The 26262-nt window shown below is 41.4% G+C and overlaps 1 protein-coding gene across 1 annotated transcript in view; it reads left to right on the forward strand.

The window, feature by feature from the left end:
* Positions 1–26262, forward strand: part of KIF1C (kinesin family member 1C) — a gene marked incomplete in the record, with an annotated part of 1373479 nt that overhangs the window by 1340058 nt on the left and 7159 nt on the right.

Consider the following 26262-nt stretch of genomic DNA (forward strand, 5'->3'; position numbering starts at 1 on the left):
CAAACAACAGATTTAAATATTAGACTAAGATAACCCAAGTAAACACAAAATGCAGTTTTTAAGTGATGATTTTATTTATTAAGGGGGAAAAAATCTATCCAAACCTACATGGTGCTATGTGAAAAAGTAATTGCTCCCCCCCCCCCTGTCAAATCATGAAGTAAACTGTGGTTAATCACATTTTTGGGAAAGCTGACTTCGATTTCACTAGCCACACCCAGGCCTGATTACTGCCAGACCTGTTGAATCAAGAGATCACTTAAGTAGAACCTGTCAAAGTGAAGTAGGCCAAAAGATCCCAAAACAGAAGACATCATGCCACGATCTAAAGAAATACCAGAACAGAAGAGAAGCAAAGTAATTGACATCTATCAGTCTAGAAAAGGTTACAAAGCCATTTCTAAAGCTATGGGACTCCAGCGAACCACTGTGAGAGCCATTATTATACAACGACCCCTCCCCCATTAGTATTCCAAAATGTGAACGCTGATTGGTCAGCGTGCACGTTGCAAATCTGACTTGTACTAATGGGTCCGGTCGCTTGGACTTTTTCCATTAGTACAAGACTTTTTTTTTTTTTTTTTTTTTTTTTTACAGCAATGGAGAACGCAAGATCTCTGTTGCTGTTTAGACACTGTCTCGCTATGTTAAATAAAGGAGTTTAACATAGCGAGACTAAAGCTAACAGAGATCTTTCGTTGCTTTTTTTTAAAGCTGCCTCCCTATGTTAAATGGGTTTAACATAGCGAGACAGCTTTAAAAAAAGCAACAAGATTCTCTGTTGCTTTTTTTAAAGCTGTCTTGCTGTGTTAAACTCCTTTAACATAGCGAGACAGTTTGTAAAAAGCAATGGAGATCTTGCTTTTTCCGTTGCTTCCACCCACAGCTCTGATGTACCCCGTAAGCATATGCATGCGCAGTACATCAGAACTGCCACAGAATATCAGACCGCTGCGGAAGGACAGCAAGGAGGCAATGTACAATGCCATTATTTAAGAAAAGTAAGTATTTTCTTTCTTAAATAATGTCATTGTATAATAGCAATAACCCACTTCTGGGTGTGGGTAATGCTGGATTTACCCACAGTTGTCTTTGTTTGGCCACTCGGGCTTTGCCCTCGTGACCAAACCATGCCAACTGTGGGTAAATCCAGCATTACCCACACTGGGCGTGGGTTATTGCTATATCCACAAATGGAGAAAACATGGAGCAGTGGTGAACCTGCCCGGAGTGGCCGGCTTACAAAAATTACCCCAAGAGCGCAGTGACAACTCATCCAAGAGGTCACAAAAGAACCCAGAGCAACATCTAGAGAACTGTGGGCTTCACTTGCCTCAGTTAAGTCCGTGTTCATGACTCCACCATAAGAAAGTGACTGGGCAAGAATGGCATGCATGGCAGAGTTCCAGGGCGAAAACCACTGCTGACCAAAAAGAACATAAAGGCTCATCTCACTTTTGCCAAAAAAAATATTGATGATCCCAAAGACTTTTGGGAAAATATTCTGTGGATTGACTAAACAAAAGTTGAACTTTTTGGAAGGTGTGCATCCCGTTACATCTGGCTTAAAAGTAACACAGCAATTCAGAAAAAGAACATCATGCCAACAATCAAACATCGTGGTGGTAGTGTGGTGGTCTGGGGCTGCTTTGCTGCTTCTGGACCTTGGATGACTTGCTGTGATTGATGGAACCATGAATTCTGCTCTCTACCAAATAATCCTGAAGGAGAATGTCTGGCCATCAGTTTGTAACTTCAAGTGCACTTGGGTTCTGCAGCAGGACAATGATCCAAAACACACCAGCAAGTCCACCTCTGAATGGATTAAAAAAATACAATGAAGATTTTGGAGTGGCCTAGTCAAAGTCCGGACTTGAATCCAATTGAGATGCTGTGGCATGACCTTAAAAAGGAGGTTCATGCTCGGAAACCCTCCAATATGGATGAATTAAAACAATTCTACAAAGAAGAATGGGTCAAAATTCAACAGCGATGTGAAGACTCATTGCCAGTTATCGAAAATGCTTGATTGCAGTTGTTGCTGCTAAGGGTGGCACAACCAGTTATTAGGTTTAGAGGGCAATTACTTTTTCACATAGGGCCATGTAGGTTTGGATAGTTTTTTTCTTAAGTCATCAGCAATTAAAAACTGTATTTTGTGTTTACTTGGGTTATCTTTGTCTAATATTTAAATTTGTTTGATGATCTGAAACATTTAAGTGTGACAAACATGCAAAAAAAAAACAGAAATCTGGAAAGGGCAAATACTTTTCCACTGCCCTGTGTGTGTGTAAATATATATATATATATATATATAGATATATATATATATATATATATATATATATATATATATATATATATACACACACATGTTCTTCATGTTTCACTGTTGCAGTCATCACATTTGAGTTATCTGCCTGCAGGTAGCCCTCAGTTGGCCTGAATACCAGTCTTGGGATTTCTGTGTCGGATGCTGTCGCTTCTTCCATGAAGTCAGGTTGTCAGGGGTATAAAACATGCAGCCGACGCCATTACATTAGCTTTTCTTGCCTTGCAGTGTCCGAAGCAGAAGCAGTTCGCAAGTGCCAGTCGGCCGCCTCCTGAAATTTTAAGTTTTCGAGTTTCAGACTTGAAGTCTTCTAAAAGATAAGTACCCAGTTGGGGATCCTTTTTTTCTTACTCTAACTGATGTCAGAAAAGGTTAATAATTGGAAAGCTAATACCTCGCAGAGATTTTCATTCTTATTGCATCACCTGTTTAGGCCCACACCGCAACTTTCCTCGCTGTTGGTTTTGTGCCTTGTTCAACGCCCGAACTATTCGTTGTCCGGCTTTTTTTTTTTGTCACTAAATTATTTTTCTCTAGTTCTCCGTATTCCAAATTGGCTTCAATAAGCCATCCGACTACCGATCTTCCAGAAAAACTTATAAATACAGAGACAGACCGCATAGGTCCAAAGCTGCCGATGATGTAGGTCCAAAGCTGCCGACAATGTTTCCATTAAGCTAGTTGCCAGTCCGCCGGTACTCAGTGAGATGCTTTCGCAGCCCCTGATACCCGCTTCTGCAGATTCTCTACTGAGACCCATTTGGAGTCCAGTATGCCGCAAGATGTTTCTTCAACTATGGAACCTGCGGATGTCTCTACCTTGGATGGGTCCGGAGCCGCTGTGCAGGCACTGGCTTCTGAGGGTATCTTCAGGCCTTCCAATTTTCACATTAAACCGACTTCGTTTCAAACCAAAAATACTGAATTTCTCAGGCCCAGAGTTCGCACTAGGCCTAGGAAACCGACGACCAAAGTGCATTCTCAGGCCCACATGCCTCAGAAACAAATGCTTAGAATGGCTGAAGATCTTATTACTTTAATTAGGGGAAGCCAGCCTTCCCCCTCAAAAAGACCAAGAACTGATTTTCCTTCTGATTCTTCAGATCATGGATCTGTTGACTCTGATCCTTTGATTACCAGGACATACCCTTATGAGGATTCTGATGCAGTGGATTCCATTCCCTCTGCTTCACCTCCAGAAGATTTTTCTTTTGGTGAAACCCTGCATACCCTTAGAGAGCATTTCCTCTGAGAATGCCAGGACTACCCACAGTCCAAGAAGAAACTCAGAATTTTTAAACTTGCCTCAGTACAGGCCTCTAGCTATCCCTCCTGTTCTGGAAATTGTAGATGATGATTTTGATTTCTTGGAATCCAGCCTTACCCCTGATGCTTGCTTCCGTCTCCCAGGAAACCTGAATGGTACTACAGAGTACCTGACTCCCACAAATTCCTCTTTAAGAATCCTTCTGCGGATCCAGAGACAATTTCCCTGGGACCTAAAGGCATTAAGGCTACTACAGCCAAAAACCCTACTCCTTTGGACAGGGACTCTAGGGCTTTAGACAGATGGAGTAAGAAGGTATACACTTCTGCTACTCTTGCCATCAGGGCTTTACATTGCCATTTTCATATGTTAGTGTCAGCAACATATTATGGAGCTAATTAAACAGAAAATTATGTTGATTCCTGACTGTGCAGAACATAAAGATTTACAAGAGTTAATGCATTCTGCTAACCAAGTTGGGAAACATACTTTGCAATGTGGTTTTGATGCCTTAGAAGCATCTTGCAGGGCTGCTGTTACTGGGTCTGTTCTTAGAAGGCATGCTTGGCTTAAGGAACAAATCTTGCCAGACCATGTCAAAGCAAAATTACTAGATGCACCATTACACCAAGAACTCCTGTTTGGCAATAAAGCAGAAGTCTTCAAAAAGATGGAGGAAAAAGCTAAATCTATACAAACTGTTAAAGATTTCCTACAGGTACAGCCACCTGGAATCAGTAGGCATCTAAAAACTGGTCCTTTCCAGCCCCTCCCAGACCTTCTCAGTCCAAACCCAGGGCTAGCAGTCCACCAAGATTACATTCTCAGGGTATGCACAGATCTAAGCAATGGAGTGCTCCCACCACTAAAACAGAGAGTAGTAAGCCACCATTTTATGGTAATGTCTCGCAATGACTTATCCTTAACTCTTCCAAGCCTTGCCCAAGTACTTGCACCCTTAGGGGGAAAACTTGTCCTTCTTGCAAAAAACTGGGAGTACATCACCCGGGACAGATGGGTCTTGAACATTGTATCCCGGGGATACAGAGTCTACTTCCACTCACGGCCAACCCCAAAGCGGATGGCCAGACCTCCCCCCAAACCAGCGGGCAGAGGCCCAAAAGCAAGTAGTTTCTCTTCTCAGTATCAATGCTATTCAGCCTGTCCCAGCAGAGCAAATGGGACAAGGTTTTTACTCCAGACTGTTTCTGGTACCCAGAAAAGAAAACTCTCTGCTTCTTATCCTGTGTCTGTCTATTCTCAACACGTTCCTGGTGGTTCCCAGATCCAAAATGCTTACTCTCCAACAGCTGCTTCCTATGCTAGCCACCCTAGACTTGAAAGAGGCTTATCTGCACATCCCCATAAGGGAATCTTGCAGGAAATATCTACGTTTCAGGGCAGGCTCTATGCGCTATCAGTTCTCTGCACTTCCCTTTGGCTTATCTACTGCACCTAGGGTATTCACAAAATGCCTACCTCCAGCCATTGCATATTGCAGGCAGAGAAAAATTCAAATTTACCCATACTTTAATGATTGCCTGATTCAGGCGGATAGTCAGGAATTGCTACTCCAGCACCTGACATTTGTAAAAAGTCTTCTAACTTCACTGGGGTACACCACCAACGAAAATAATTCACATCTGATACCCAGCCAACAGATTGTATTCCGGGAGCAAGCTTGAACACAACTTCCCAGATGGCATTCCTCACTCCAGAAAAACAGATTTATTTGACAAACTACGTCAATCTACGGGCTACCAAAGCCCAGCTATCTGCAAGAAAAATACTACAAGCCCTAAGGTTCATGGCCTCTTGCATTCTGCTAATTCCATATGCAAGACTGCATATGAAGAAACTTCAGTGGTACTTAAAAAGTCTCTGGTGTCAACATTCTCAGGACCTGGAAACAGTGAGTCATACCATTCCTTGCCTAAGGGCAGAGTTCCTTTGGTGGGCAAAGGCCTGCTACCATTCCTTGCCTAAGGGCAGAGTTCCTTTGGTGGGCAGAGGCCTGCTACCACAACAAAGACCGCCCTTTCACTCAACCCCCTGCTGCCCAAACCCTAACAGACGCCTCAGACTTTGCATGGGGGGTTCACATGGCAGGACAATGCATTCAAGGCAAATGGAGCCCAAAGCAAATGCACCTGCATATCAATCTTAAAGAAATGTTAGCTGTACAAAATGCTCTGACCACCTTCAAATGCCTTATTCTTCCAGGGCAACTATTAATAAAGACAGACAACACCACAGTTGTGGTACATAAGCAGGGGGGAACCCATTCCTACCTACTCTGCAGGTTAGCCATGGCTCTGTGGAACACAGACTTGAGCAATCAAGTGCACCTGCAAGCTCAGTTCCTGCCGGGCAAACTAAATTCACTGGCAGACGACTTAAGCAGAAATCTAATGGACCCACACTAGTCCAGACTGGAACCCAAGTCATTCAAGCTTCTGATCCACAGGTAGGGGGCACCAGAGGTGGACCTCTTTGCTTCTCCTCAGAACTGTCAGTTCAGCAAATATTGCACCAGAACTCCCCACAGCCAAGCATGGAAAGTGGATGCCCTGTCCTTTACATGGGAAAACCTCAGTTTATGCCTTTACCCCTCTGCCCCTCCTCTCAAAGGTTCTTCTGCCCCTCCTCTCGAAGGTTCTACTAGAGATCCAATAGGACAAGCCAAGGACAATCCTGATTGCACCAGACTGGCCACACCTGCACTGGTGTACCCACTTTTGCACAGTCTGACAGTACTGCCACTATGGCACCTGCCTCAGACCCTCCTCCCTGCTGTCCCAGCAGGAGGGCCAGATTTTGCATCCTCAGCTACAAACCCAGAACCTAGCAGCCTGGCTCATCCCCTGAACTCATCACCAGCAACCCTCAGTATACAGGTGCTGGATGTCATCCTTGAAGCAAGGAGGTCTAGTACTAGAAAATCCTATTCAGAAAAGTGGAAAAGGTACTGTTCTTGGAGCCAGTCTCAAGGAATGGATACAACTGTGCCCAGCTTACCTCGTATACTAGATTATTTAGCAGAAATGCTCCACAAAGGCCTATCCTTCTCTTCAGTTAAGATTCATGCCTCAGCCGTCTCGGCTCTTTGTAATACTGAGCCACCCCTCTTCTCTCGTCCTCTGGTCAAACAGCTTTTGAGAGGAGCCAAAATATTAAGACCCCCCCCCCCCCAATTGAGCTCCCACTCCAGCCTGGGACCTTAACTTTGTATTGGAAAAACTCATGCTTGCATCATTTGAACCTGCTGCTTCAGAAGAGTTAAAATTCCTCTCCTGGAAAACAGCTTTACTTCCAGCCATCACTTCAGCAAGAAGAGTGTCTGAATTGCAGGCCCTTATGGCCATGGAACCCTTCATTATCTTCCATGCGGACAGGGTTTCCCTCAGGACTAACCCATCATTTATGCCCAAGGTGGTATCTAGTGTAGCTTTAAACCAATCCATTCATTCGCCAACCTTTTTCCCTAATCTTCAGAATGAAGGGGAAAGGATCCTGCACTTCCTGGACGTGCACAGGCAGCTTAGGTTCTATCTGGACAGGACTAAACCTTTTAGAAAATCTGACCAGCTGCTAGTCAGCTTTGCTGCAGTGGCAGAGGGCAAGGCCATTTCAAAGCAAACCATTTCTAAATGGATAGCACACTGCATCCATTTCTGCTACAAACACCATGGGAAATCTACCCCACAGGGGATCAGAACACATTCCACTAGGGGTACATCAACCTCTAGAGCATTTCTCAGGGGAGTCCCTACCAGGGACATTCTGGAAGCTGCAACCTGGGGCTCTGTACACACCTTCGTCAAGCATTACCACTTGCCTATCTTTTCTAAATCCAGAGCTGGATTTGCCACAGCAGTCTTACAGGGCCTGCTTGCTATCCCTAATGCTTGTTAACTTCCTCCACCCATCCTCAGCTTTAGGAATCTATCCAAATGTGATGACTGCAACAGTGAAACACGAAGAACATAGTACAGTTGTGTACACTTATGATAAATGTTGATGTTCGAGTGTATTCACTGTTGCAGTCCTGGTTACCCTCCCTCCAGCTCCCTGACTTCTCTATACTTATACCTATTCCTTTTTGTTTGGCCATATCTTATAACATTATTTACTTCCTACTGGGGGTGTTCCACACCATGTAATTGCTTCCTATTGTGGGGGCTCCTGACATCTGGGGCAAGAAAAACCTGATGTAATGGCATCAGCTGCATGTTTTATACCCCTGACGACCTGATGTCATGGAAGAAGTGACAGCATCTGACGCAGAAATCCCAAGACACTGGTATTCAGGCAGAATGAGGGCTACCTGCAGGCAGATAACCCAAGTGTGATGACTGCAACAGTGAATACACTCGAACATCTACATTTATGGTAAGTGTACACAACTGTACTATATATATATATATATATATATATATATATATATATATATATAGATGTGTATGTATAATATGTATGTATACACGATCATTTAGAAATAGAGCAGCAAACGAGATCTGAGGTATGGAGGGAGACTATACCATTATGGCTAAGGGAGGCACTCTAGAGTTTGCAGTAGGCCATGAGCTCTAAAACAGCATCTGAGTCAGATCCAAGGGTCAAATCCGAACCTACATGTTGAGGAAGAATGAAAATGGACAACGCAAATGGAATGTTACGGTGTACATAACTTCTTTTTTTGAGAAGATGCAGCAAGAAAGCTTACTCGTGCCACACTGGGGTGTAAAGCCCTGTACTGTTTACTTTTCTAATTTCCAGTCCTTACTACAAAACAACTTGCTGGTGCAGCTCAAGAATCTCCCCATGTCTGAACTTGTGAAGGACTTTTGTGAAACGCTCTACATCTCCCACAATGGACTATAGTTTTGACTATTCTGACACTTGCCACAGACCTGCTGTGGTTGAAATTGTCTTTGTAGAAGTATCTCAGTAATAAGTTTCTTGATGGCCATTTTTTGAGGGATGTGCTTTTCAGCCAGCCAAGGTTTGTTCAGTAACTTCTGAGGAAGAAGCGAGCCTCTTTTGGGACTTTTTATGATTACCCTGCTTTCATCTTAAGTTATTTTTCTGCTAGACTTGGCCAACCGTAAAAGTGAGAGGTATAAGATAAACTTCCACATTCAGTTAATATCCACAGTATCTGATGTCATTTTCATTCATTCCTCAACTTTTGGTTCAGATATGATCCTCAGATCGGACTTTGCCGCCTCTTTCATCTCATGGAACACTGTAACTCTCAGGCTCCTCCCTTTACCCACAATGCCCTAGTCACCTAACGTACATCATATCTCGTTTGTCAACTGACTGTTCGGATGTTGTCACAGCTTGAGCACATTATTTTCAGTGAGTTAAAGTAAATTTTTTACTGTAATCTTTTTTTGCGCTTCCTCACTTTAAATACCATTGTTGGTATTTTTTGGTACTTAGCAGTATATCTATTATTGCTATTGGTATTTTTTCTCTAGTCAATTTTATTAAAAAAAAAAAAAAAAAAAAAAAAAAACGTTCTCCTTTTTGTATTTCTACTACTTTGCTTTATAATTATGTCAGAGAAACCATCTGGTTTCAGAAATTGCGTGGCCTGCGGCCATAAGAGTCTGATTTCAGGTGTTCATTCGAAATGTGACTACTGTTTAGGCCCAGCAAAGTTCGATTCATATTGCGACATGTGTAAGGCTTTCAATCCGAGAGCTCAGATAGAAATAATTTTACAAGGTTTGCTCCCCTTCAAACCTGCTTTGACAACCTCTGGGGCTCAAACCCCTAAAAAAGTTGACAAGAAAGGAGATTCTTTTTATAGAGAATCAAGAAAACGACCCCCAAATCATACTACTTTGGCTCTGTTATCCGAAGCTCCCAGTAAAATGGCTAAAGTATCTGATTGGGTCGGCACCCAGTGTTGCATTTGGAGATATAGAAAAAATAACCACTTGAAGGCAATGTCCAGTAACTCGAGAAAACCAAATGTCCTCAATAAAATGCTTTAATGCAAAGCTAAAATCCTCAGCGGCAACAAATACAAATTGCAAATAGCAGCACAGCATTTGGAGACATCCTAGAACTCCTAAAACAAAGAGATGGTTGATCCCCCGACTACTTTTCTCAAGAGGAGCCAGTATTCCTGGAGGCTTTTGCATCATGTCCCTTCTCGTCTCCCTTCCCCTTTTTTGTAACACTCACCGAGACAGCATTCTAGACCATCTTGTACTCTTCATCTAAACAATCATCCAAGAGTCTGACAGAAGCCGATCTGGCACAGATTGAGATGGGAGTTCTTCCAGCTCTGCCACATTAGAGTCCAGAGACTCTTGCCAATTGTACTCCCCCATTATTGGTTCCTTCTACAAACCGTCCTTTGGTTTTGAAGCCATCAGATCTGAAGATTCAGGAGTTGCCTGTCGGATCTGAAGATGCTGGTATCTTCGACTCTGGTGGCATCTCTGAGTGGCATGGTGCTGAGTACTTTGGAGACCGGTAACTTAAGGAGCCATAGCTTCAGCACTAGATAGGGGGTGTTGGAATAGACTACGAAGCTGTCTGAGCAGTGTCTGCCCCTCAGAGCTTTGGTGCTAGATAATTCTGTTCAGACTCCCTCCTCGGGTCATCTGCCTTTCTGGGTAGAAGGAGCCAAAAGTCCATAAGCATACCTTATCGGGTCCATCAGTTTCTTTTTCCCCAAGGCATTCTGTGTTCCAGGTAGTGGAGAAAGTTTTCTCTGTTCCAAGAGTTCTGACTTTTCTTCCCTCTTCGGCTCCGACTACCTAACTCCATTCGACTCTGAGTCTGCAACCTGAATCAGCTGTGCCACTGGGACAGCCAGCCCAAATAATTCTCCAGAATACCCAGCAGGGTATTCTAATTTCTTCTGACAATTCTTTAGAGCATCCCACCAAAAAAGTTCCCAGGAAGAGAATGTGTAAAAGGCAGCACTTGACTCCCCACAAAAGTCTGTCATAGAAGATGCCAAATTTGATGAGGGGGAATGGTTCCCAAGATCACCACCCAGTGTCACATTTTGAGACTTTCTAAAATTTCTAAAACAATAGAGGTGGTTGGTCGCCCCAACAGCCTTTCCCAAGAGGAGTCTGTATTCCTGGAGACTTTTAGAACTGTCTCGTCTGCCTCTTGGGTGACTCTGCATACCGATGATCTCATTGATTTGGTCTCTTGACAGGCATGGAAGAAGGCTGATACCATTGAGCTTATCCCTGAGAGACCATATATTATCCTGGCACCACCAAAGGACAGAACATATTGGAGCAAGAGAGTACCAGTTGATGCCATGGTCGTAGTGGCAGCCATGAAGAAGGAACTAAGGGAACAAAGTTCATCTGTCCACCTGCCTAACGGAGAGTCTAGAGCGCAGGACAGATTTGGGAAGCTTGTCTATGCTTTGGCTGCTTTTGCCCTTAGGTTGCTGAACTACTTAGCACATTTTAAGAGACTTCAGAGGGATTTAAGGGGCTTTCCAAATCCCTCATTGGGACTACATCCTATGAGGTAGAGAGCACTTTTGCCTCACATTTGGCTATCCTTCAGTCCATTTCAAATGCGTCCATGAGACTTATTACTCATGTAGCTGAAGGTGCTTCACAGGTGGCGGGTTCAGGCATTTCTATCAGAAGACATGCCTGGATGTGCAAGAATGACTTTGTGGAACCTTTCAAATCTTCCTTCATCAGTGCTCCCTTTACAGAAGCACCTTATTTGGCTCCAAAGTTAGACACACTCTATGTGTGAACAGGAAGGAGAAGCTCTGTCTGATGTGGGTGTATGTTTTTCAACCCCTCAATGGAGCTTTTCTAAATACCAATGAGGGAGACAGAAAATGTGGTTCAGAAAATCCCAAGGTACCTTCCAAGATCCACATGGAGACAAGTCCCCGAGGGTTAGGGGGGGGGGCCCTAATGGAAGACACCATCCCTGCAACAGAGGTGGTCTGCATAACCAAGGATCCAGAGATACCTTCTCTAACAGGTCCTATCAACACTTCTGAAATGATAAAAAATGTGTAACCAGTATCCACAGCACCACAAAACTCAAAAATACAGGTTTCCGATGGTTTTAAACATTTTTATTGGTTAATTGTTTTGCTCTCTTGTTTTGTAATTAAGGGAGGTGTAAAAGGAGGGATTTTATTGTACTGTTTCAGTTTTCTGATGAAGTGTTTTCAGATGAAAGCTTTGAATAAACTTTTTATACACTAAAGATTGTTCTGTTGATGATCTTCGTGTTTCACTGTTGCAGTCATTACATTTGGGTAATCTGCTGGCAGGTTGCCCTCAGTCGGCCTGAATTCCAAAGTCTTGGGTCCTGCGTCGGTTGCTGTCTTCTCTTCCATGACGTCAGGTTTTCAGGGGTATAAAACATGCACCCGACGCCATTTTCTTTAGTCTTTCTTGCCGTGCGGTGCCCGAAGCAGAAGCATTTTGCAAGTGCCGGTCTGCCGACTCCTGAGATTTTCGTGTTCGAGTTTCAGATCCAAAGTCTTCTAAAGCCAAGTACCCCATTGGGGAAACATTTTTCTTGCTCCAGACCGATGCCAGAAAAAGTAAATAATTGTATTTCTTGTGGAAAGCAAATACCTCATAAGGACTTTCATTCTTACTGCATTCCTTGCCTAGGCCCTGATCACAACGTTTCTCGTTGTCCGCTCGTTTAATTATCCAGAAATGTTGTCGGACAGCCATCCAACTACTGGAGTTCACAAAAAACGCAAAGAAAGGGAGAGAGAGAAACAACCGAGGCCCAAAACCGACGACGGAGCTTCTCCTAAGCCAGTCACCGGTTCTCAGTGAGGTGCTTTTGCAGCCCCTGATGCCTGCTACTTTAGAGTCGCAGGCTGATAACGACTCCCACGTGGAATCGGCCATGCTGCTGGAAACTCAAGGTATTGGAGCCTTGGACACTATTCCCTCAGATGGGTCCAGAGCCGCTGAACAGGCACCGGATTCCTAGGGTGTATTCAGACCTAAACATCTTTACATTAAACCGACTTCAGCTTCAAAGGCAAAGACTAAAGCATCTTCTAAAGCAAAGAAACAAACTCAAGAGCCACGTGGTCAGGCCTGTATGCCCAAAAAACAGATGCTCAAAATGGCCGAAGACTTAATTACCTTGATCAGGGGTTACCATCCCCCTCCTGATAAGAGGCCTAGGCAAGAGACAGACTATGAATCTTCAGATCAGGTTTCTATTTCTTCTGATTCCTCTTCTGATCAGGAATATTCTCTTCCCCCCTATGAGGATTCTGATGCTGAAGAATCTGTTCCTTCAGCTTCTCCTCCAGAGGACTATTCTTTTGGGGAAACCTTGCATACCATGAGGGAGCATTTCCGCTGGGAGAGCCAAGATTTGTCAGAATCTGAAAAGAGGCTCAGGGATTTCCTTTTACTACCTCAACACAGGCCACTAGCCATTCCACCTGTGTTAGATATTGTAGATGATGTGTTTTCGGAGTCTAGTCTGACCCCTGACTCCTTACCTCCAGCTCCTGTTAAGCCTGACATATTACATGGTTCCTCACTCTCATAAATTACTTTTAAAAAACCCTGCTGCAGACCCAGAAACTATTTCACAGGGTCCCAAATGAGTTAAGGCTTCCACTGCAAAAAACCCTGCCCCGTCTGACAGATTCTAGGGCACTGGATAGATGGGGAAAAAGGTTTACACATCTGCTACCTTGGCTATAAGGGCCTTAAACTGTCAGTTTCATATGCTCAAATATCAGCAACATGTCATTGTTTAAACAGAAAATGTTGTTAAACTCTGAGTGTGCAGAAAACAAGGAAATGCAGGATTTATTGCATGCAGCTGAACAAGTTGGAAAGCATACTTTGCAATGTGGTTTTGATTCTTTGGAGGCCTCCTGCAGGGCCGCATTTACAGGTTCTGTGATTAGGAGGCATGCTTGGTTAAAGGAACAAAATCTGCTGAATCATGTCAAAGTTAAATTATTAGATGCACCTTTACAGCATAATACTTTGTTTGGTGTTAAGGCAGAGGAGGTGTTAAAGAAAATGGAGGACAAAGCTAAATCTATGCAAACTGTCAAAGATTTTTTACAAGTACAGCCACCTAGGTTTAGTAGACACTGGCCTACAAAGAATTGGTCCTTTCCTGTGTCAGATAGACCTCAAAGGGGCAGATCCCAGGCGCAAGGTTCCTACGGGTCAAAGTAATGGGGTGCTTCTACCTCCAAAGTTGGAGAAGACAAATCACAACCATACAGGAAACAGTCCCAATGACTTCCCCTTGCCTGCACCAAGCACATATCTCCTGACAGCACCCTTAGGGGAAAATTAGCACTTTTTTCTCAAAATTGGCACATTATAACCCAGGACAAGTGGGTTCTAAATATCGTGTCACAAGACTACAAGTTCCATTTCCATACCCTGCCAAAGGCAAACGGCTGGCCAGATCTGACAAAAAATCGGTGGGCAGAGGCACAAAAACAAGTCTCATCCCTCATGGACATGGGGGCCATTCAACAAGTACCAGAGCAAGAGCAGGGACAAGGATTTTACTCAAGACTGTTCTTGGTACCCAGAAAGGACAAGACCTGGAGACCAATACTGGACCTATCTATTCTGAACACATTCCTGGATATACCAAAATTCAAGATTATGACTTTGCAGCAGCTTCTGCCCATGCTGGGCAAGAACGCTTGGCTGGTGACTCTTGACCTAAAAGAGGCATACCTACATGTCCCAATCAGACAGTTATGCAGAAGATACCTCAGATTCAAGGCTGGCTGAGTGCATTACCAATTCTCTGCACTGCCCTTTGGCTTATCTACTGTGCCCAGGGTCTTTACAAAGTTCCTGGCACCAGTAATTGCATTCTGCAGACAAAGAGGAATACAAATATATCCTTACTTGGACGACTGTTTAATTCAAGCAGAGAATAAGGACATTCTTCTACAGCATTTGGCTTTTGTGAAAAGACTTCTAACATGCCTAGGATACACAGCCTACGAAAATAAATCAAATCTAGTACCCTTTCAATTGATAATATTCCTGGGTGCAAGCTTAAATACAACTGCCCAGATGGCTTATCTCACGCCAGACAAACAAAGGCAACTGACTACCTGTTTCAAAATGTTGGCAACAAAGGCCCAGTTATCTGCAAGAAAAATTCAGCAGGCTTTGGGCTTCATGGCATCTTGCATCCTACTAATTCCATATGCAAGTCTGCATATGAGGAAACTTCAATGATACCTAAAAAGTGTTTGGACTCAACATTGCCACAGCCTGGAAGCCATGATTACTCTCATTCCCTGCCTACAACAGGAGTTTCAATGGTGGGCAAAGGCTTGTCACCAAAACAAGGGACAGCCATTCACATTACCCCCAGCCAGGCAGACACTAACAACGGATCAGATTATGCCTGGGGGGGGGCCCACATGGCAGGAAGATGCATTCAGGGCACATGGTCCTTAACCCAAATGCATCTACATATCAATCAAAAAGAGATGCTAGCTGTTCAGAATTCCCTGACAGCCTTCAAGGACCTACTTCATCCAGGAAAACTACTGATAAAGACAGACAACACTACGGTCATGTGGTATATAAACAAGCAGGGGGGCACTCATTCTTACCCACTTTGCAGACTAGCCATGACTTTGTGGGACACAGCATTAACTTACCAAGTACATCTGCAGGCACAGTTCCTTCCAGGAAGGAAAAATACTCTGGCAGACTAAGCAGAGACCTCATGGATCCCCACGAGTGGCAGCTGGATCCACAAGTCTTCAGCATGATAACAAGGAAATGAGGATGCCTGGACATAGATCTATTTGCCTCCCCTCACAACTACCACTAAAAAGATTCTGCACAAGGACTTATCACAGACAAGCATGGAAAGTAGACGCCCTATCTTTCAGCTGGAAAAACCTATCAGTATATGTCTTTCCCCCACTGCCTCTCCTCCCCACGGTACTCCTAAAGGTCAGACAGGAGAAGCCAAAAATGATACTGATTGCCCCAGATTCACCCCGCCAGTACTGGTTTCCAATCCTAAAGAACTTGTCTCAGTGCCCAGCTTGGACCTTACCTCAAATACCTCATCTACTGTCCCAGCAAAACAATCAGATCCTTCACAGACAGTACGCACGCGCTCAACCAGTCGGGGAAGAGTAAAGAGAAAGATATCGGGAAACTCCAGAACCAAGGAGGAAAACAAGGAACTGAATTGTTTATTCTTTAATCTAACTTCCAGGACTTTTTCTACCGACGAACAGTTCATCCTGAACAAAGGCTTATCGTTTATTCCCTCCAAGGGAAGTACTTTATCTGACACGCTTATAGCCCTGCGTCTTTTCGCAAGAAAGTTATCCTTAAAGGTACTGTTTAAGGACAATTCAACTAATAATACTGATTTTGAGTATAATATGCAGCTACTTAAGAGGAAAAGTTGTTTTGTACCTTCAATGCCACACTTTGTTGAATGTTTCATGCGCTCTTGTGAATGTGATTTTTACTCATATTTTGAAGAGAAAAAACATAAGGGAACCTTTGTTAATTTGAATCATGCACAAAAATGCTCACTTGATTACCTTTCCAGTGATACGGAAATTGTCTTTAAACCAGCTGACAAGGGAGGGGGTATTGTTGCCCTAGATACATGTCTTTACTCAGAACTAATGCACAACATGCTTAATAATGAAAAGGCCTACAAATTAATAGATAAGCTAAGAGTAGGGTCCATTGTTGGTTATGTACATGATACAATATATGATATGCTTATGACCCGATGCATAGACAAAACGTTATATGATTTTTTAATCATAGATTCTCCCTTGATTCCTTTAATCAAGGGACTTCCCAAAATGCACAAAAATGAGGACCCTCCACCTTTACGTCCCATAGTGTCTGGTACACATTGGGTCACTGAGAACGCCTCACTATATGTACAATCCAAACTAGGTGTGTTGGTGAATGATATCTCCACTATCCTAAAAAATACTTATGATCTTTTATGTGACTTAAAGCATGACTCACTAAGGAATGATCTGAAAGAAGACACTTTAATGGTCACGCTGGACATTAAAAACTTGTTTACCAGCATCCCAAATGAATATGGTCTTGATGCTATTAGGTCTCATCTTACTGAACTTGGAACTATGGATAGTAATGAACAAATGACAATCTGTTGCCTTCTAGATTTGGTCTTGAACAATAACATCTTCCTATTTGATAATAAGATATATGCCCAAACATGGGGGGTGGCCATGGGCACTCCCTGTGCCAATGCTTACGCCAATCTGGCTGTGTATCAATGGGAGAAAGATTTCATTTTCAGTGATCATAGGTATAAGAACGTTATTTTATACAGGCGTTTTGTGGACGACATTCTGTTATTTTGGAATGGTGGTATGGAGTCATTACATGAGTTTATATGCTATATGAACTCCACCACTTCGTTCTTTAGTTTTACATATGAATGCTCCACAAATAGTGTCAATTTTTTGGATATCACCATTAAAAAGGAAATGGATAATAGTATAACCACCACCTTGTATAAAAAACCATGTTGGAAAAACAGTATCTTGCATTATGATAGTTTACATCCACGCTATGTGTTCCGTAATATTGTGAAAGGACAAATTACCAGAATACTCAGACTCTGTAGTAATGAGCAGGATGCCATGGACTTAATAAAACGCCAGACAGAATTTTTTATTGATAGGGGCTACCCTCCTGACATGATTAGTAGGCTAACAAACACACTACTTGAAACACCAAAATGTGAAAGGAGGATAGGTCATACCTATAACACGAGAGGGAACAAGAACTGCATGGCCTTTGGGATCAAATACACAAACGATGTAGAACATCTAATCAGGATTATCAAAAGTAACTGGAAGATACTGCTCTTGGACCCGTTTTTATCACCAATAATTGGGAAGGAACCCACGTTTAGATTCAATAATTGTCTAAACCTTAAGAGGTTACTTTGCAAAGAAAAATTGGATGCCCCACCTGTTGATATTAGAGTGAATTATAAGACAGGTACCTATCCATGTAGAAAATGTTCCCTATGTAAATACATTTCTACTTCACAAAACTTTGAGATTCCTGGTATAAGCATGACTTTCAAACCCACCTTTTATGCTACTTGTGATACGCGCAATGTTATTTACCTGGCATCCTGTAATCTATGTGATGCCTATTACGTAGGGATGACATCACGTAGATTTAAGGATCGCATTTACAATCATATATATGATAGGAAGAATAATCTTACCAATGCCTTAGCCATGCACTGTAATGATAGACCCCATCATAACTTTAGCTTTCTGATATTACAGGTTGTGAACCCCAATAGAAGGGAAGGAGACCACTTAGGCACCCTCGAACTGTTTGAACTCAGATGGATACTGAGATTAAAGGCCCATATAGAACCAGGACTTAATTCAACTGTTAGCATTCGTCCGGTTCTTTTGGGATCCTCATAAAATGCTTTGTATTATTTTTTATTGTTCCGATAAGTTTGACCTTGGAACATCTATGTAAAAAACCCTGAGGTTGTTATATGGTTTGTTTAGAATGTTTTAACTATAACCCACCCATTTATTTATTTATTTACTTATTTATTTATTACATGCTTGTTTCAATCATACAAGCCAGCTTATGACTTAGGTTTCATTTTGTCATGAGTGATACACATATTTTATGACATACGCTTACAGTTTTAACTTATGGCTATGATTACCACTTAGAAACATGTGGTTGTATCTTAACCATATATATCACTACAGATGTTAATATTCATGTCTATATATGATAAAATTATCATATATTTATATAGATAGTATGTTTTATTTAATTCTAGCTGTAGTGTTTATTACTTGAACGGGAGCAGATTATACCGTTCAGATGGTGGATGAGTTTACATTTTGACTTGTATCTTTTTATATTTCACCATATCTCATTGTTGTTATGAATTACTAATGTCTCCTCGTGCTTGGCTTGGCTGCAAATAACCTGTACTATATATATGATTTGTTTGAATATGCTTAATACATCGCTATATTCCTTTATATAACAGCATTATTACTTAGTTATAATTATAGATTCAACAATGAAATAGTACGAGCTTTATGCTATACTTATTGTGTGGATTCTAAGTATGAGATACAGTGTCAACGTATTTACTATCTTGTGGCCTAACTGAATACGGCGAATACATGTAGATCTTGGATTTTGATGTTTCACCAAGTTCCAACATTCAGTGTTAAGGCATTTGATTAATGAGCGACAGAATGAGATGAATGTTTTAACTTGACTTTATTGTTACATGAATTTGTGCTGAACTTATTGCTTGACTAAAATTGTCACATAGTTTAGTAGAAACTTGCAGGCAAGTTTAAATAAATAATGAAATTCTTGCTTGACTCGCGATTAACATCTCTACACATTTTATTGGTGACAAGATTATACATTGCTATGTGTAGTATGTTTAAAATTTGATGTTTGACTATTCAAGTGATTTCTGTTTCTTTAACTTGAAATTGCCTTGGTCTTAATTGTATAATAATTGTTTTATTTGATTGACTAATTGAAGACTTTTTTATATATAAAGGAATGGCTTTACTGTTTAAATGTTAACCTGATGAAGCACACCTGAGTGTGCGTGAAAGCGCTCATTTCTCCATTAAACTGTGAATTTTATTTACGCTTCATGGTGGTTCCTTGCAGTTTATATTTTTCCATCCTTCACAGACAACTTGGGGCTTTAAACCTGGCAGCACGGCGGATAATGTAGTCATACAAAAAGCACACCTCTCAGTAAAGCTGTGATGGATGCCATTTTAGAGGCCAGAAGGCCTATTACTAGAAAATCTTATGCTGGAAAATTGAAGAGATTCTGTGCTTGGAACCAGGCACAAGGAACTGATACAGCTATGCCAAATATTCCTCAGATTTTGCAATACTTAACTGAGATGCTAGACAAAGGCCTATCTTTTTCATTTATTAAAATTCATGCCTCTGCCATTTCGGCTCATTACAATACAGAGCCACCAGTCTTTTCTCATCCCTTATTAAAACAGTACCTCAGAGGAGCCAAAAATTTAAGGCCTCCAAGAGATCACCAATGCCTGCATGGGACCTCAACTATGTCTTGGAAAAACTCACCCTTCCTCCTTTGGAGCCAGCTGCTACTGCTGATATAAAGTTTTTATATTGGAAAACAGCTCTACTCCTAGCAATAACTTCTGCACGATGAGTTTCAGATCTATAGGCACTCATGGCTGTGGAACCTTTTATCATTTTTTATCCAGACAGGGTGTCTCTGAGGATAAACCCAACATTTATGCCGAAGGTGGTGCCCAGTGTGGCTCTTAACCAAACTATTCATCTGCCAACTTTTTATTCAAATCCACAGAACAAAGGGGAGAGAATTCTGCATTATTTGGATGTACACAGACAGCTTAGATTCTACTTGGACAGAACCAAAGTTTTCAGAAAGACAGAGCAATAACTAGTGGCATATGCTGCAGGATCATAAGGAAAGGCTATCTCAAAGCAGACTATTTCAAAGTGGATAGGCCACTGCATTCATTTCTGCTACTTACACCGTGGCAAGCCAGTGCCTAAGGGCATTAGGCCACATTCAACCAGAGCTGCAGCCACTTCAGCAGCCTTTCTCAGGGGAGTACCAACTAAGGACATTTTAGAGGCTGCTACTTGGAGTTCAGTGCCCACCTTTACAAAGCACCATCATCTGCCACTCTACTCTAAGTCCAGGGCAGGCTTTACCACTGCAGTTCTGCAGGGCCTCATAGCTGCTCCCAATGCTGTTTAGCTCCAGCCACACATCCATAGCTTTGGGACTCAACCCAAATGTAATGACTGCAACAGTGAAACACGAAGAACATAGTACAGTTGTGTACACTTACCATAAATGTAGATGTTCGAGTGTATTCACTGTTGCAGTCCAGGTTACCCACCCGCCATCCCCCTTTCTTCTGATGGAACCTTCTCTGATTTATAAAACCTATGTTTTGTATTGGCTTGTAGATGAAGGTAAAGTTTATATTGCTGCATGTATTGCTCTCTAGATATATATATATATATATATATATATATATATATATATATATATATATATATATATATATATATATTATAAATTTTAGATACCCTTTTAGGGGGCACCTGAAATCTGGGGCAAGAAAAACTAAAGAAAATGGCTTCGGTCACCTCTTTTATACTCCTGACGACCTGACATCAGGGAAGGGGCGACAGCGGCCGAAGCAGGACCCAGGACATTGGAATTCAGGCCGACTGAGGGTAACCTGCCAGCAGGATTACCCAAATGTAATGATTGCAACAGTGAATACACTCGAACATCTACATTTATGTTAAGTGTACACAACTGTACTTTTTATACCCCTGACATCATGGAAGAAGGGACAGCAAGTAACGCAGGACCCAAGACTTTGTTAATCAGGCCGACTCAGGGCTACTGCAAGCAGATAACCCAAAAGCGATGACTGCAACAGTGAATACACTCGAGCATCTACATTTATGGTAAGTCTACACAACTGTACTTTAATTGTGGTTGTCCATACAAACTCTTTTCAAGTGAGTTGCCAGTTTTAGCATGTTCTGATATTTTTCCCAAGCCAAGAAACTGGAGGAGTTCAAAGCAGTAGAAGTAAAAAGCTGCTGTAACTTTTTACTCTCAGAAATTTTTATTAATTTTTTTTTCCATATCTTCAAATAAATTGAATCATAAATAGCGAGATATAAAATAATGTAATCAACTAGTCAGCTATTTACAAAAGAAACTGTGTACAATTGCCTAAGTATACAATCTGTAACATCATGTTTCCATATACAATATGCTGTGCTGACTAATCAGATCAATTTGTTTTGTCCAATATTTCATCAGCCTTCTGTCAATAAGTTATGTACGATGTTGTTTTATCAGTTTTTCTTTATGGTTGCTACTTCCATTCGTGACACGAAGACTGCGATTTTCTTGAAGTCTTTAAAAGTTGGTGGTGCTTTATTCTTCCAGTGAGTTGTTATGGCTTTACGTGGAATGGCAAGCAATGTCCACAATAAAGGATATGTGGCACTATAACTTTTTGACACTGGATTAACTACTGCGGCTGTTTTAGAAGCATCTACAAAGTCCTACCTCCATACTACTTCTAAACACTGCAAATTGGATAAGACCTTAGTTTACTGCCACTATCCTGCAGGGTATGTTGCAACTTTATTTTTTGAGTACTTCCCTATCGTATGGAGCTCTGTGTGTTCATCAGCTAGTCAGGGCTATTGCAATTTAGTGAATTTTTGAAGCTGTTTGAGTAGATTATTTATGTTGTACTAATTCCTCCAGCCTCTCATTTGTTGTTTGGCCATTGTTGGGGTAGTTATCCTTTTCTTGACTGGGGACTCTGTCCCATCGGTTGAGGAATGAATGAAAATGACATCAGATAAAAAAGTTATGCATTTACCATAACTTTCTATTTGTGTTGTCCATTTTCTTTTTTCCACAACATCTGTCCCTGTACACCCCTTGTTTGTCTTCTGGAAAGATTGTAATATGCTGAAAAAACTACTGTTCCTTTGTTTGAATCCCAGATTCTGTTGATTTATCATTTTCTAATACTTTCTGGTTTCAGGAGCAGCAAACAGGATCTGAAGTATGTTAGATCACTGGGGCATTATGGGTTAGGAAGCATGTTGAGTGTTTGTAACTCAAGCTGGAAAAATCGGCAGAGTCTCATCAGAGGGTCAGATCCAAACCCAAAAGTTAAAAACAACAGCTGAGGAATAATGAAAATGGACAATAATAGAACGTTATGGTGGGTACATAACTTTTAACTTTTTTTGTTGTAGGCTCACTAAGTTTGGCAACAACCATTTCTGCTTTTTTTTTGTCTTAAGTTATTGTGATAAAAATTTTAGTGCTTTGGGGGTTATCAAAAAAAAAACAGTTGCTTAACAGCAGTTTTTGTAAACTTATGTGCGTTATCCAGATATTCCCTTGTTTACTGTTTAGCACTCAGCAGCTGGCCCTATTGTTCTGTGAAATTCCCCCTATTCTGCAATACTTTAACAACTTTGTCATTCCCTCTAAATAATTCTTGTTACTACTTAACCATATCTTTTTCTTTTATGTCAATCCAATTTTTAAACTCTCTCATTTTATCCAACTCACTAGCTTATAACTTGTGAATAAATTTCTGTCTTCCCTAACAACTCTCAATTTCCATTATCCATTCCTTAATGTCCTCCCTAACATGTAGTTGGGGAAGCATCAGTATCTCATTTTTACTTCATTGCATTTTTATCTTAGTTGTTGGCACATGATCTGACATTGTTAATATATATGTGTTGAAACTTTCAATTAAATGCACATGTTCCTGTGAAATATTAATTCTGTCTATTCTAGCCCAGTTATTGTACCTTTGGGAATAGTATGCATATTCCTACTACTGCATTCATGTCTTCCATACCAAATATTTTCATTTTTCTCCCAGAAATCAACCTTTTTGTTATATTTTCCCTTCTATGTCCCCCACTTATTCTCACTCTCGAAAAATAAAATTCCAGTCCCCACTTATAAATGATACTACCCTGCTGAAAGCTGATTATTTCTCTCAAAATTTTCTTCAGCTCCATAATAGCAGTTTTAGGTGGAATATGTAAATACATGCCAGTGTAATTCTGCCCCCTTACCAGTAGCCACTTAAGGTCATAAGTCTACTATTGCTATCTTTTTTCCCTCTTTTGTCACTGTTAGAGCTCTTCTAGCAATTGGTATAAGTATTAGTGTTTGCACTGTTCATTTCTTAATATAATGCAATACTGTTACCTTTTTGCGTACTCCCGTGAGGCCATTCACGTTCCAAAATAATGGTTAGATGCTTAGTGTAGCCACTATACAAGAAGTAATTATTACCACCCATTATATTTAACAGCTTTTTCTTATGTCCAGCTTTTGTGTTACATGCACCCACTAATGTTTGGCTGTTTGAGCTTTTATACAGCCATTTCTTGTCATCTCCTTTTGAACCTGTATGAAATTTTGCAAAACTTTGTTTTAATGAAAACCCTAAAAAAACACATGCAAAGCCCACCATAACCTTTTAACTTTCAAACAAGCACACAGAACTATGTACATCTTCAAATAATGAAGTTTAACCTTCCTGATGGGAATAGTTGTCCTAAATCGACAGCTGCACACATGCATTACTTAACTTATCATTATCGTTATCCATGCTAAAACGTGTGTGCACGCTCCTTATGCTAATTCCTGTCTATCTTCATTCCCCTCCTGTACTTTTCTCTGTGAAGTATTTTTCTTTTGGAGCATTGGAAAAGGTTTCACTGGCAGTCTGAGCTTTTTTATCAGAGTAATGAAAAGCAGAGTTCCTTTATTTCATCCTTAGCTGTTCTGCATAAAAAAATAGCTTTGCTCCTCCAGGAAAAAAAATATTCTTAAGACAGCTGGATACAGCAGTTGAATCTCACACCAGCCTCCTAACATTCCCGATTGCTGGGATAAATTTGCTTCTTTTCTGCCTGGTGTAGTGAGTAATCATTTTCCACAAACACTGTGTTGTCTCCAGTTTTTTAACAGTTTGCTTTTCTCCCACAGTTTTGTCAGGCTCAACTCTTTCTGCTGGTGGGATTGCATCTTTACTATTAGAGGTCTTGGCTGCTTTCTCGTGGCCAAGTTTGCAGCATTTACACAATGTTTCCTTTAAGTTAACTGCTGTGGAGTACCAGTCCAGCTTTGCAACATTTACACAATGTGTCCTTTATGTTAACAACTGCTGTGGAATACCAGTCCAGTTGCTAATTTTTGCTTTCTTAAAATTAATACTGGCTGTTCCTTCCATTTTTCTGTTACAGCAGAACATCTCGGGTTTTCCCTGCGTGCTCTAACCTCTAAATCTACCATTTTTGGAAGTGGCTTATTTTGAGCAGTCTCATACTGAGCCATTATTTTCTTCATTTTGACCTCTAATCCTTGCAGTTTTTATAATTTCATCTAAATAGCTGTTTAATTTTTTTCCCATCCTTTCATTATTTGAGTTTATATACTCCAGTATTTTGTTTATTTTAATCAGCTTTGAGCACATTTGATTTAGTATTTACTCTAGATTACTGGAAGCAATGTTTTGTACCAGATTTGGAGCTTGAACTGAACTGCTTTTAGCTGAACAGCTAAAGGATTCTTTGCAGTCAGCATTCCCTTCACCTTTTCTAGTTTATTTTCTTTCAGGCTGTTAGTTTCTTCTTTGCTGGTGTCGAGGCAGTGTACTTACTAGGCAGCTATCTGTATTTACTAAGACTTGCAACTTCTGGCCCTTATCTGTTGCTTTTTCACACTGGGAAAGCTGAAACCAAGCTGTTGATCATTGAGCAGCCATCTTGGAAGTGTCCAGTGTCCTTTTACCATATCACCTGCCTGCAGAGAATGTAATTTTGTCATTACCACTATACCGTTCACTTCCAAACTCTCTCTTTAGTGAAGTTGTATTCAGTGTGGTAACCTTTAAATCATTCTTGGCAAGTTGATTGATTTTTCAGGCCTGTTTTCGCTTAGAGCTATCCCAAGTAACCTGGAGTGGGCAACTGGGTACCAGTCTGCACATATCTTAAGGCTGATTGATAGCTTTTACAGCGAACACGCACCAAGCAGTGTAAGCTTATAGACAACTCTCATTATCCTGGGTCCCTGGCATAGGTTTGAGTAGGCAGGATCCTTAACCCACTTACCATTAGCGAATTTTTTGTCAGCATAGCCAAATCACCTGTGGATAATTTTTATGCTGCTGTTTAACTGGTACTGAGGTGGTGCCAGCCTGTGGTTTTTGTTTTTCTTTCTAGGGAATGTTGTGCTTAAGTGTTGAGTTCATAAGTCAGTCCACAAGACATATATATTTTGTTAGATACCACCTAGCGTCTTCGTTGCTAATGGCTTCATTGTGTTGACAGGCCCCTTAAATTGAAGTGGGAAGGCTTGTTTTGAACCTTGTACCTTCTGTTCTTGAGGTGTAAACACTGAGCATGTTTTTGAAAGGAGGGAAGAACTCTACTTTGACAGTGGATGAACATGCTTATGCCAAACAGGCAGTCAGAGGTCAGGATCAAATCTTTCAGGTGAATGAAGATCTTAACCGTTATGTGACCATGTTATGAACACAACCTTTAGGCTTACTGAATGATTTAGAGGGATGAGGCCTTGGCTGCAGCCCGGACAAACCAGGTTCCATTAGTAGCCAGGAAGTTGCAAGAGTCAACAAGGGAGTGAGAGTTGTGCGCTGATGCCTGCTTGCTTCCACGGGGGCTTGAGGGAGATGGTCTGTTAATGTTGCAACAGTGACTCACATGATGAAGTGGGAGTGCAGCATATAGCCCTGGAGATGTGCACTTTGGACTGGAGCAGCAGTGTACACACCGGTGTGTGAGGAGCGTAGCAGGCAATCATGTAACAGCGTGCCTCCTGCCTAACTGGGGGGATAAGAACTGGTTTATTAACCAGAAAACCCTGATGGCTGCTTTGCTGATGGTTTTCTGTGGTCAGCTGTCACCCAGGGGAATGCATAGGCTGGTTGATGGTTTTGCAAGCAGGGGCGAGCAAAAGCATACCCATGAAAAGAGTAAAT

The sequence above is a fragment of the Protopterus annectens genome, chromosome 7.part0 (genome assembly GCF_019279795.1).
Source record: "Protopterus annectens isolate FY-2018-M chromosome 7.part0, PAN1.0, whole genome shotgun sequence".
In the NCBI taxonomy this organism is placed as follows: Eukaryota; Metazoa; Chordata; order Ceratodontiformes; family Protopteridae; genus Protopterus; species Protopterus annectens.